Source organism: Chlorocebus sabaeus, chromosome 13 (genome assembly GCF_047675955.1).
Source record: "Chlorocebus sabaeus isolate Y175 chromosome 13, mChlSab1.0.hap1, whole genome shotgun sequence".
Lineage (NCBI taxonomy): Eukaryota > Metazoa > Chordata > Mammalia > Primates > Cercopithecidae > Chlorocebus > Chlorocebus sabaeus.
Window position 1 is genome coordinate 90,432,426 of NC_132916.1, and position 10,739 is coordinate 90,443,164.

General features: G+C 39.1%; 2 pseudogenes; both read left to right on the plus strand.

The window, feature by feature from the left end:
- Nucleotides 1–240: 240 nt before the first annotated feature.
- LOC103240039 (translationally-controlled tumor protein pseudogene) lies at nt 241–860 on the plus strand (annotated as a pseudogene).
- Nucleotides 861–1,153: 293 nt separating this feature from the next.
- Nucleotides 1,154–1,911, plus strand: LOC103240038 (deoxyuridine 5'-triphosphate nucleotidohydrolase, mitochondrial-like; annotated as a pseudogene).
- Nucleotides 1,912–10,739: the final 8,828 nt, after the last annotated feature.

Sequence of the window (10,739 nt, forward strand, 5' to 3'; positions counted from 1 at the left end):
TCTACTTTGTTCGATATTAATATAGAAACTCCAGCTCTCTTTTGGTTACCTTATGCATTATATCCCCTTTACCATCCTTTTATTTTCTTGCTTTGGTTTTTGAAATTGGTTTTACTTTTCTGCCGCTCCCCCCTCCCTTGGAGTGCTGCTCAAGCTGAACCCCACTCACTCCGAGCTGTGGGCTCCTGCTAAGCTAGAGATGCCATCGTCTCCTTTCAGCTGCCATCATGATTTATCTACTGGGACTTCATCAGCCATGATGAGATGTTCTCCCACATTTACAAGATCTGGGAGACTGTGGATGGGCTGTGCCTGGAGGTGGAGGGGAAGATGGTAAGTAGGACAGAAGGTAACATTGATGACTTGCTCATTGGTGGAAATGCCTCCGCCGAAGGCACTGAAAGCAAAGGTACCGAAAGCACAGTAATCACTGGTATGCATACTGTCATGAACCATCATCTGCAGGAAACAAGCTTCACAAAAGCAAGTCTACAAGAAGTATAACACACCAAAGATTATATGAAATCAACCAATGGCAAACTTGAAGAACAGAGACCAGAAAGGGTAAAACCTTTTATGACAGGGGCTGCAGAACAAATCAAGCACATCCTTGCTAATTTCAAAAGCTACCGGTTCTTTATGGGTGAAAACATGAATCCAGATGGCATGGTTGCTCCACAGGACTACCGTGAGGTTGGCGTAACCCATATGTGATTTCCTTTAAGGATGGCTTAGAGATGGAAAAAATATTAACAAATTTGGCAATTACTTTGGATCTATTACCTGTCATCATAACAGGCTTCTGCTTGTCAGCCACACAACACCAGAACTTAAGACAAATGGGACTGATGTCATCTTGAGCTCTTCATTTATTTTGACCGTGATTTATTTGGAGTGGAGGCATTGTTTTTAAGAAAAACATGTCATGTAGGTGGTCTACAAAAAAAGCATTTATACTAAAAAAAAAGAAAGAAAGAAAGAAAGAAACGTTTTTGAATCAAAAGTATATGTTGACATTTTTGGCCGGTTCACTGCCATGGTGTCAATCCTGTGCTCTCTAGTTCTCTGGGCTTTCTCCTTGCTTGCCTTCTTGCTCTGTCATAACCTGCTCTGAAGAAACACTCACCGCTTCCCCCAGCAAATTGACTGGCCTGTGGAGGAGAGGGGCATGCAGCTGTGCCTTGCCCAGCTCTCTGAGTATGCCATGGCTCCAACCTGAGGGTCTGTGAGAAATGCAGGCTACAACCTGTACAATGCCCATGATTAGACAATACCACCTATGGAGAAAGCACTCATGAAAACAGACATTCAGATAGCTCTTCCTTCTCTGGGTGTTATGGAAGAGTAGTTCCATGGTCTGGCTTGGCTGCAAAACACTTTATTGATGTAGGAGCTGGTGTCATAGATGAAAATTATAGAGGAAATATTGGTGTTGTACTGTTTAATTTTGGCAAAGTTTGAAGTCAAAAACAGTGATCAAATTGTACAGTTCAGTTCTGAATGGATTTTTTTTTTTTTTTAAATCTAGAAACAGAAGAAGTTCAAGTTTTGGATGACACTGAAAGGGGTTTAGGAGGTTTTGGTTCCACTGGAAATAATTAAAATTTATGCCAAGAGTAGAAAATGAGAAATTATACATTTTTCTTAAAAATAGGCCGGGCTCGGTGGCTCATGCCTGTAATCCCAGCACTTTGGGAGGTCGAGGTGGGTGGATCACGAGATCAGGAGTTCAAGACCAGCCTGACCAACATGCTGAAACCCCCGCGTCTACTAAAAACAAAAAAAATTAGCCAGGCGTGGTGGCACGTGCCTGTAATCCCAGCTACTCAGAAGGCTTAGGCAGGAGAATTGCTTGAACCCAGGATGCGGGGGGTGCAGTGAGCAGAGATTGAGACACTGCACTGCAGCCTGGGTGACAGAGCGAAACCCCGTCTCAAAAAAATAATAGTAATAAAATAAAATAAATAATTTTTGCTTAAAATAATTACATATTTTGTAGACAGCATATGGCTGGATCATGTTTTTAAATCTATTTTCCAATCTCTACCTTTTGATTGGAATTTTAATCCATTTACATTTAATGTCATAACTGATATGAAAATATTTATATCTGCCACTTTACGATTTGTGTTATATATTTCTCTTATGCCCTTTTTTGCTCCTCTAGCCCTTCATTATTACCTTCTTTTTGTTACATATATATTTTTTATTGTAACATGTTAGTTCCCTTTCTTTTTTTATTTTACTATATTTTTGACTTATTTTCTTAGTGGGTGCCCTGGAGATTATAATTAGCAATTACAACAAGCACTTTGGATTAATACCAATTTAATGTCAATAATATACAAAAAACTCTGCCACTATATGTTTGTTCTATGGCCCCATTTTTGTGTTACCATTGTTATATAAATTACATCTTTAAACATTATAGGCTTATCTAATTATTACTTTATGCAGTCATATTTTATTTTTATTTTATTTATTTATTTATTTTTATTTCCATTTTATTTTAGATTCAAGAGGTACATGTGTGGGTTTGTTACAATGGTATATTGTATGATGCTGAGGCTTGCGCTTCCACTGATCCCAACACTCAGAGTGTGACCCCAACTTCCAATAGGAAGATTTTCACCACTCTACCTCTCTCTCCCTTATAGTAGTCCCTGGTGTTTATTGTTCCAAACTCTATGTCAAGATTTAGCTCCCACTTATGAGTGAGAACATGTGATACTTGCTTTTCTGTTCCTACATTAATTTGCTTAGGACAATGGCCTCCAGCTGCATTCATGTTGCTGCAAAGAACATGATTTCATTCTTTTTTATGGCTACATGGTATTCCGTAGTGTATATGCACTATACTTTCTTTGTCCAATCCACAGTTGGTGGGCACCTAGGTTGTTTTCATGTCCTTGCTATTTTGAATAGTGCTGTAAGGAACATAGAAGTATATGTTACTTTTTTGTAGAACAATTTGGTTATATACACAGGAATGGGATTTCTAGGTCAAATGGTCACTGTTTTAGCTCTTGAGAAATTCCCAGGGTCCTTTCTATAGTGGCTGAAGTAATTTACATTTTCACTAACAGTGTATAAATGTTCTCTTTTCTTCACAGCCTCACCAATGTCTGTTATTTTTTGAATTTTTAATACTAGCCATTCTGACTAATATGAGATGGTATCTTATTGTGGTTTTGATTTGCATTTCTCTGATGATTAGTAATGTAAGCATTTTTTCATATGTTTGTTGGTCACTTTTACGTCTTTTTTGAGAAGTGTCTGTCCTTTGCTCACTTTTTAATGGGGTTATTTTGTTTTTTTCTTGTTGATTTATTTAAGTTTCTTATAGATTCTGGATATTAGACCTTTGCTGGATACATAGTTTACAAATGTTTTCTCCCATTCTGTAGGTTGTCTATTTACTCTGTTGAGAGTTCCATTTACTGTGCAGAAGCTCTTTGGTTTAATTTGTTCCCATTCATCAGTTTTTGCTTTTCTTGCAATTGCTTTTGAGGATTTGGTCATAAATTATTTGCCATGGCTGATGTTGAGAAGGACATTTCCTAGGTTTTCTTCTAGGAATTTTATAATTTGAGATTTAACATTTAATTATTTCATTCATCTTGAGTTAATTTTTGTGTATGGTGATAGGTATAGGCCTAGTTTTTTTCTGCATATGGTTAGCCAGTTTTCCCAGCACCATTGATAATAGAAGTCCTTTCCCCATTGCCTATTTTTGTTAACTTTGATGAATATCAGTTGGTTATAGGTTGATTATGATAAGCGAGTACCTTTTGATTCCTGTTTTTTTTTTTTTTTTTTTTAATTAAAAAAGAATTGGCTGGGCACTGTGGCTCAGGTGTGTAATCTTAGTGCTTTGGGAGGCCGAGGTAGGAGGATTACTTGAACCCAGGAGTTTGAGACCAGCCTGGGTAACATAGTAACACTCTGTGTCTAAAAATAAATAAATAAATAAATAAATAAATAAATAAATAAATAAATAAATAAATCTGCTGTCTGTTGTGGTGCCTGCTTATAGTCTCAGCTACTCAGCTTCTCTTGAGTACTTCTCCTGAGCAGCTGGGACTACAAGGTCCCGGCTAAGATGGGAGGCTGCAGTGAGCTTTGATCCTGCCACTGCATTCCAGTGTGGACAACAGAGTGAGATGCTGTCCCTGCCCCTCACCCCCAAAATAATTGATATTTGATTTTTTAAGAAAATCATTTATTGAGTTGATTAACTTTTTTCCTTTTTGACATTTTAACTTGATGTTTTGCTAATATTGAACAAACTTTACATTCCCAGACTAAACTGTCTTTAATCATGGGATTGTGGTCTTTTAAAATATTGTTTGACTTTATTTTCCAATGTTTTATTTAGGATTTTTGTATCAATAATTATGAGTGAAATTGGGATATAGTTTTCTGTTAAGTTTTAGAATCAGTGTTACATGGTTTTGTACAAATAATTGGAAATCTTTCCACCTTTTTCCTCTGGAAAATTTAACAAACATTTAAATATTTATTCCTTGAAGATTTGAAAGACTTCATCTGGAAAGCGCTCTAATCCTTGTACTTTGGAGGATATTTAGTCTTAGGTAACTTGAAAAATATTTTCCAGGGTTACACATTTCTGTAGATTGTCTGTCTACTCAAGTTTTCTTTTCTTTTTTTTTCTTTTCTTTTTTTTTAAAATTTGTATCCTTCTCAAAAGCTATATATATATTTTTTTCTGGATTTTCAAACTTACTAATAAGGAGTTTAAATTACCTCACTATTGGTAGTCATTTTCATTTTCTCATTCTTAATTGTTCTTTTATTTTAGAATTTTATCACAGTGATATCAAAGAATGTGATTTAAACTATTTGCTGTAGGATGTCTCTTTCTTTTTCTTTTCTTCTTCTTTTCTTCTTCTTTTCTTCTCTTTCTTTTTTGAGACAGTCTCCCTCTGTTTCTCAGGCTGGAGTGCAGTGGGGCAATTTCGGGTCACTGCCACCTCTGCCTCCCGGGCTCAAGGGATCCTCCCACCTCAGCCTCCCAGGTAGCTGGGGCTACAGGCTTACACCACAACACCCAGCTAATTTTTTACATTTTTGGTAGAGCTGGGGTTTCGTCATGTTGCCCACACGGGTTTTGAATTCCTGAGCTCAAGAGATCCACCCTCCTCGACCTCCCAAAGTGTTGGGATTACAGGCATGAGCCACCACACCTGGCCCAGGATGTTCCTTTTTGACATTAAGTCAGCTGAATGGCTTGGGAAGCAGGCCATGTTCTTTCAAGTATGTACCCTTTCTTAACCAATGCAGTCTAGAGGCTTGCTTGAAAATGTGATCCCAAGACCACCAGCACTGACCTGGCCAGGGAGCTTAGAGATACAGAATCTCAGGTCCCACCCCAGACTTACAGAGTCACAACCTACATATTTAGCAAGATCTAATAGTGATCCATGTGTACATTAAAATTCTGTAGAATTTCATACTTTAAATCGTAACATTTAATTCGATTGTGAACGTCTTCCACATCACATGTTATTTCCTAATGTTGCACTTTTAAAATGAAATCCGTCTTTCATTATAATCTAGCAAAAAGCAAGTTTTTAAAGTTAAGACACTGAATACAGTGTAAAATTGCCACCACTTTTCTGAGGACCTAATTACAGCTGGAACTGGCTCCTGGTTACAGGAAGAATGTAACTGTGGTTACATTCTGATGTCATCCTTTCTTCCATATACCCTCCCTTCTACTGCTTGGGAACTTTTAGAAGTAGGACCCAAGGATTTTGGCTCTGCAGACTAGGCAGACGTGGTCACACTTGATTTTGAACTGAAAAATCAAGGTAATAACAATGTTTTTGTCTGTATGTTTTTCTGTGATGCTCTGGCTTGAGCTCAAGGCACCAGGCAGTGATGCCAGCCCTTGTGCTGAACATCAATGGCAAGAAACAAGCAGTGCATTCTTTCTTCCTTGCAGCACTGAAACTCCAGGAAACCAGAGGAAAGGAGAGCAAGGAAAGACCAGCAGGCTGGTAGCCACAGAGGAGCTTGAGAGGATAGGATTGGGCACAAGTCAAGCTAGTGTATGCATCTCGGGAATTAGGGCTTTGCAGAAGTAATTCATCAAAATATATTATGTTCTCATCATGCCAGACCAATGACCTTTCTCAAGGAAATTGTCTTACATCTAAAAACATGGCAAGTGTTCTGAAATTCCTGGCTGTTGCATTTCATTTTTGTGCATAATAACTCTGGAAATATCTCTGGCAGAGGAGAATATACAAACAAGCAAGAAGTGGATAAACTCTTATGGAGCCTATCAAGTTCCCCAGGCAGGCAACTTCATCATGTCCAGGATCTGGAATACCTTCAGCAAACGTGTAGCTCACTTAGCTCAGAGAAAATGCTAATCCTTTGTCCAGCCGATACCCTGGATGAGACTGAATCCTCATATTGATGAAGCTTGACATAAACAATCTACTCAATTGGCATGTGTGTGAGAAATTGGCAATGCCTGTTCCACAAACATCTGAAACATTTTGAGAGCAGGTTTTGACTAACTTACCTCCTTTAAATTCTTATCAACTAGGTGTTTTTTAGGTTGTTTATAATCAGACCTTCCTGGAATCAGGGGATTGCTTTGGTCTGGATTATATCTCCTGTATCACAGATGCCACTAAGTGGACTCCCTGAGATGACCTTTCAGATCTTGCATCAGGCCCCATTGTATATAGCTCTCCTCTTCCTCTCTCCCCTTCTTCTATTCCTTTCCTCTTTTGTCTTCCACCTTTCTCTCCATTTCATTACCCGCTGCCAGGCTTATGTTTGGGATCCCCAGAGCATTGCGTCAATCAATTATCCAGTAGATATCTATTACGTATCAGACATAATGCTGGATCACCCTTATCTTGGATGGTCAGAGGAAAAAACTTTCCAAGGCAGACAAAGAACAGATTTTGATTATATTTAGAATTTTTTCTCAATATAATATATACAGAATAAATAGTCATGAAAATTCTTTTAAGTATTAGTAATTTTCACTGCAAATTGAAGAGCTAAACTTAAATTTCCAAGCACATATTAATTCATTTGAACTTTCCATATTGGCTCACAAAGAAAGCATCCTCTCTAAAATTCCAGATGTGTAATTGACCCTACTGTTTCCTCTTATCTAAATAAAGTATACTGACGTTGTGAGCTGTTTGCTACATTAAAATATGGAGGCAAATGGCTATGTTTTAGTTGAATATCTTCTTATTAGAACCTGGAACTAGTGTCAAATTAGAGCCATTACGTTCTTCCCTAAGGACCCTCCAAAAACGAGTGAATATTGTAGGCGAACCAGTGCAACATTGGCCAATGATTTCATTATCAGTAGGAGCTGGGAAGAGTTTTCCCAAAAGTCAGTGATCAGTTTAGGCAAGTCTTGGCACAGCCTCTGTATCCTAGAAATCGGAGTCAGGTTGGAAAGCTTTCCTTCTCCTTGTCCTTGCTTCTTTTGACTCTTGCTTTTATGGCTTCTTCTTTGTCAATTGATTTACTTCTGCATTTACAGCCCTCACTTCACTTTCCCAAGAGAAGGCCAGAAGTTCCAACCCTCTGGCTTTTGTCTTAGGTTCACAGCTGTTTTTCCTGTTCTTGTCCTCTGCCCAGATTGTCTCACTGCTGACACAGTTAGATGTGGTTGTTTAGGTTAATGTCTACTAATACCATCACTCTAACATTTTGATTGCATTTAGTATTCTTTCTGTCTCTGAGATCATCAAGAGAATGAATAATCTTTTATAAGTCACTTCATTTTTCTTGTTTTACTGGCATCATAATAAAATCAGGAAAATCCTTTCTGATGACAAGTTCAGTTGGAGATAAATCTTAGAGCCATGGAACAGATGGTGTGATGAAGCATCACTGCTATCATCTGAATGCTTGTGTCCTTCCCCACCTCCAAAGTCATATGTTAAAATCTAATCTCCAATGCAATAGCATCAGGAAGTAGGTCCTTCAGGAGGTGGTTTGGTCAGGAGGGCTCCACAAGGGATTAGTGCTCATATGAAAGAGGTTTGAGGGAGTTTATTTGCCTCTTTCTCTATGTGAGGATGCATAGAGAAGGTGCCATCTGTGAAGTAAAGGGTGAGTCCTTACCACACACCAGATCTTCTGGTGCCTTGATCTTGGGTGGACATCCTAGCCTCCAGAACCATGGGAAATAAATTTCTATTATTTATAACTTACCCAGTCTGTGGTATTTGGTAATGATAGCAGGAATGGACTAAGATAGTCACAAAAGCTAACTTTTTCACTTGTGCAGTTTTGGAGTTCTCTGCTTATGTAGGTTTGCCTTCTGTGTGGTGACCCTGTGGTTGGTTGTCCCCACCTAGAATTTGTAGCAATATTTTCAACTCTTGGCCAGATACATCATTCTCTGTCTAGTTAACCTATTCTCTCACTGGTCTGGATTTTAATTTACTCATTAGTGAGTAACAAAGGAAGAATCCTTGTTAATTCTAATTGGAAAACATGATTAAACATGTCTCTCAAAATCAAGCCTGCTTTTCCTTTAGGGCCCACAGTGCTGCTGTGCTCATGGCACCTGCTGACCAAGGGCCGAGGTGACAGGGTTGGTCAGTGTATCCTCTGCTGACCCAGGACAATTTTAGGGCCCAAGAACTTGGAAAATTTTTTTTAGATAGCACAGAAGCGAACGTTCTGCTCTCCCGGGCCTCTTTGTTCCTCCATGCTTATCGTGCCTAGTGTTGCTTTTTCCCCTTTTGAGTTTTCCTGAAAAATATTATTGCTTTTCATTAGTGCACTCCTCCCTACTTTGACCAGCTCCTCCCTACTGGCTGAAAAATGTTTCACATTTTCCTGAGGTCAGCTCCTGGCTGACTGGCCAGGAACCTCAACAGCAGAAAACAAGCACCAAAACAGTCCTTTCACTAAAAGGGAAACTTTTAGTGAAAAAGGAACTGAAGTTTCAAAGCTGAGCGCAAATAGAGATTGATAACAAAATTCTTGTTGCTGAAGGTGTGGCACTTCACTTGTTTTCCTGAGTGTGTGTGAGTGTGTGTGTGAGAGAGAGAGTCTAATGTATCTGTGTTTAGTATCTTTTATCCTCTATTTGTATTCATTTACTCATTCATTCTCATCCTCTCTCTTTTCAAAATATTTTTTCCTGTTATTTTCATCATTAAAACACAATCAGAACTGATGGTCAGGTGGTCTCAGTGGCACAGCTATCATGACTGTCAAATATAGAAGTATTTCTGTACCTGATGGCAAGTAACTGTTGCCACAAGACCCACGAGTGCTCCTCTGATGCCAAGGGATCACCTAGCCCTCCTCACAGTCCAGCTTCTGAAGGGCTCACATGCCGTATAGTGAGAGGGGTGTCCTCCAGGATCCTGCTTTGACGCACCATCTGCCTGCACCCACCCACTCTTAGGTGGTGCCCTCTGTGCTGTTATCACATATTTTGATCTTCACCTCCTGCAAATAACAATATTAACCCAGACTGTATGGCTATTTAGCCCATCTTAGTTCTGGAATTCAGCCAAGATTCAGAAAGAAAACAGAAGAAATACCGGAACCATAAGAATAGATTTCACAAAGTCCAGGCATTGTGCTCATACATGTTCCTCATAAGGAAGGACACTGGGACAACTTAGAGACAAAATTCTTTCCTCTGAAGGAGACCAAATACAACATAAACCTGTAATTATGGAACTTTATCTTGAAGCACTGCTCATCCATGGCAATGGAAGATGGTGTGGGAGGCAATGACAAGCGTGTATGTTTGTCATATATCAGGATGTTTGGGAGGGTAGTGGTTTGATTTGAGGAATGAGCAGTTGGTCTTTGAAAGTATGACAACAGTGAAGGGAGGATTTATTTTCTGGGACTGCATTGAAATGGAAGGAATTCCTGAGACTGATGAGGCAGTCATTACTATGGGTTCCTTTGGAAGGACCTAAGTCCTTAGCACTTTTGGTTCTCCTGAATTTGGAGTCTGAGTGAAGTGGCTCCAGCAGCCCAGGGGTTAGTCCTCTGCCCGTGAGGCCTGTTGGAAGTGAAGATACAGTAGCTACAAGATTACAGAGAACTGGTCAAAGGGACTCAGGGGAATCTGGGTTGAAAATCAGTGTTGCTCCTTCAGGGGCCTCTGACAAGTAAGCTAACTTAAGTGTGCTTTGGTTTTCTCCTTTGTAAATGGGGAATAAAATATGTCCCTACTGCAGTACCTGCACCCACCCCCAACCCCCTCCTTTTTTTTTTTTTTTTTTTTTTTTTTGCAATTTAAGTCTCTGTGGTTGGCCCTAACAAATGCAGTAATGATTGTTGCTCAGAGAACTAGAAATAAAGTGGCACCTGGGAAACAGAAACATCCTAAGGGCGTATAGCCATGAGGTACCCTGGAACCCCACATGCTCTCTGACCAAGCCTGGCTGAATTGCATATCTTTCTTAAGTTTTTTTAAATTAAGAAAAGTTTTTAAATGCTTGAAAAATAATTGAAAAAAAAAAAAAAACACCCAGAAAAATTAACACCCATATACTGCTCTCCTAGATTTAAAGCTATCAGCATCTTCACACACACACACACACACACACACACACACACACACAACTTCCTTTCGTAAGCCATCTGAAAATAGTATGCAGGCATCATGACATATCACTCCCAAAGAATTTTCCTATGCAATAATCACAATTGAATAGGAACATTTCACATCTAAGGAACATTAATTTGAT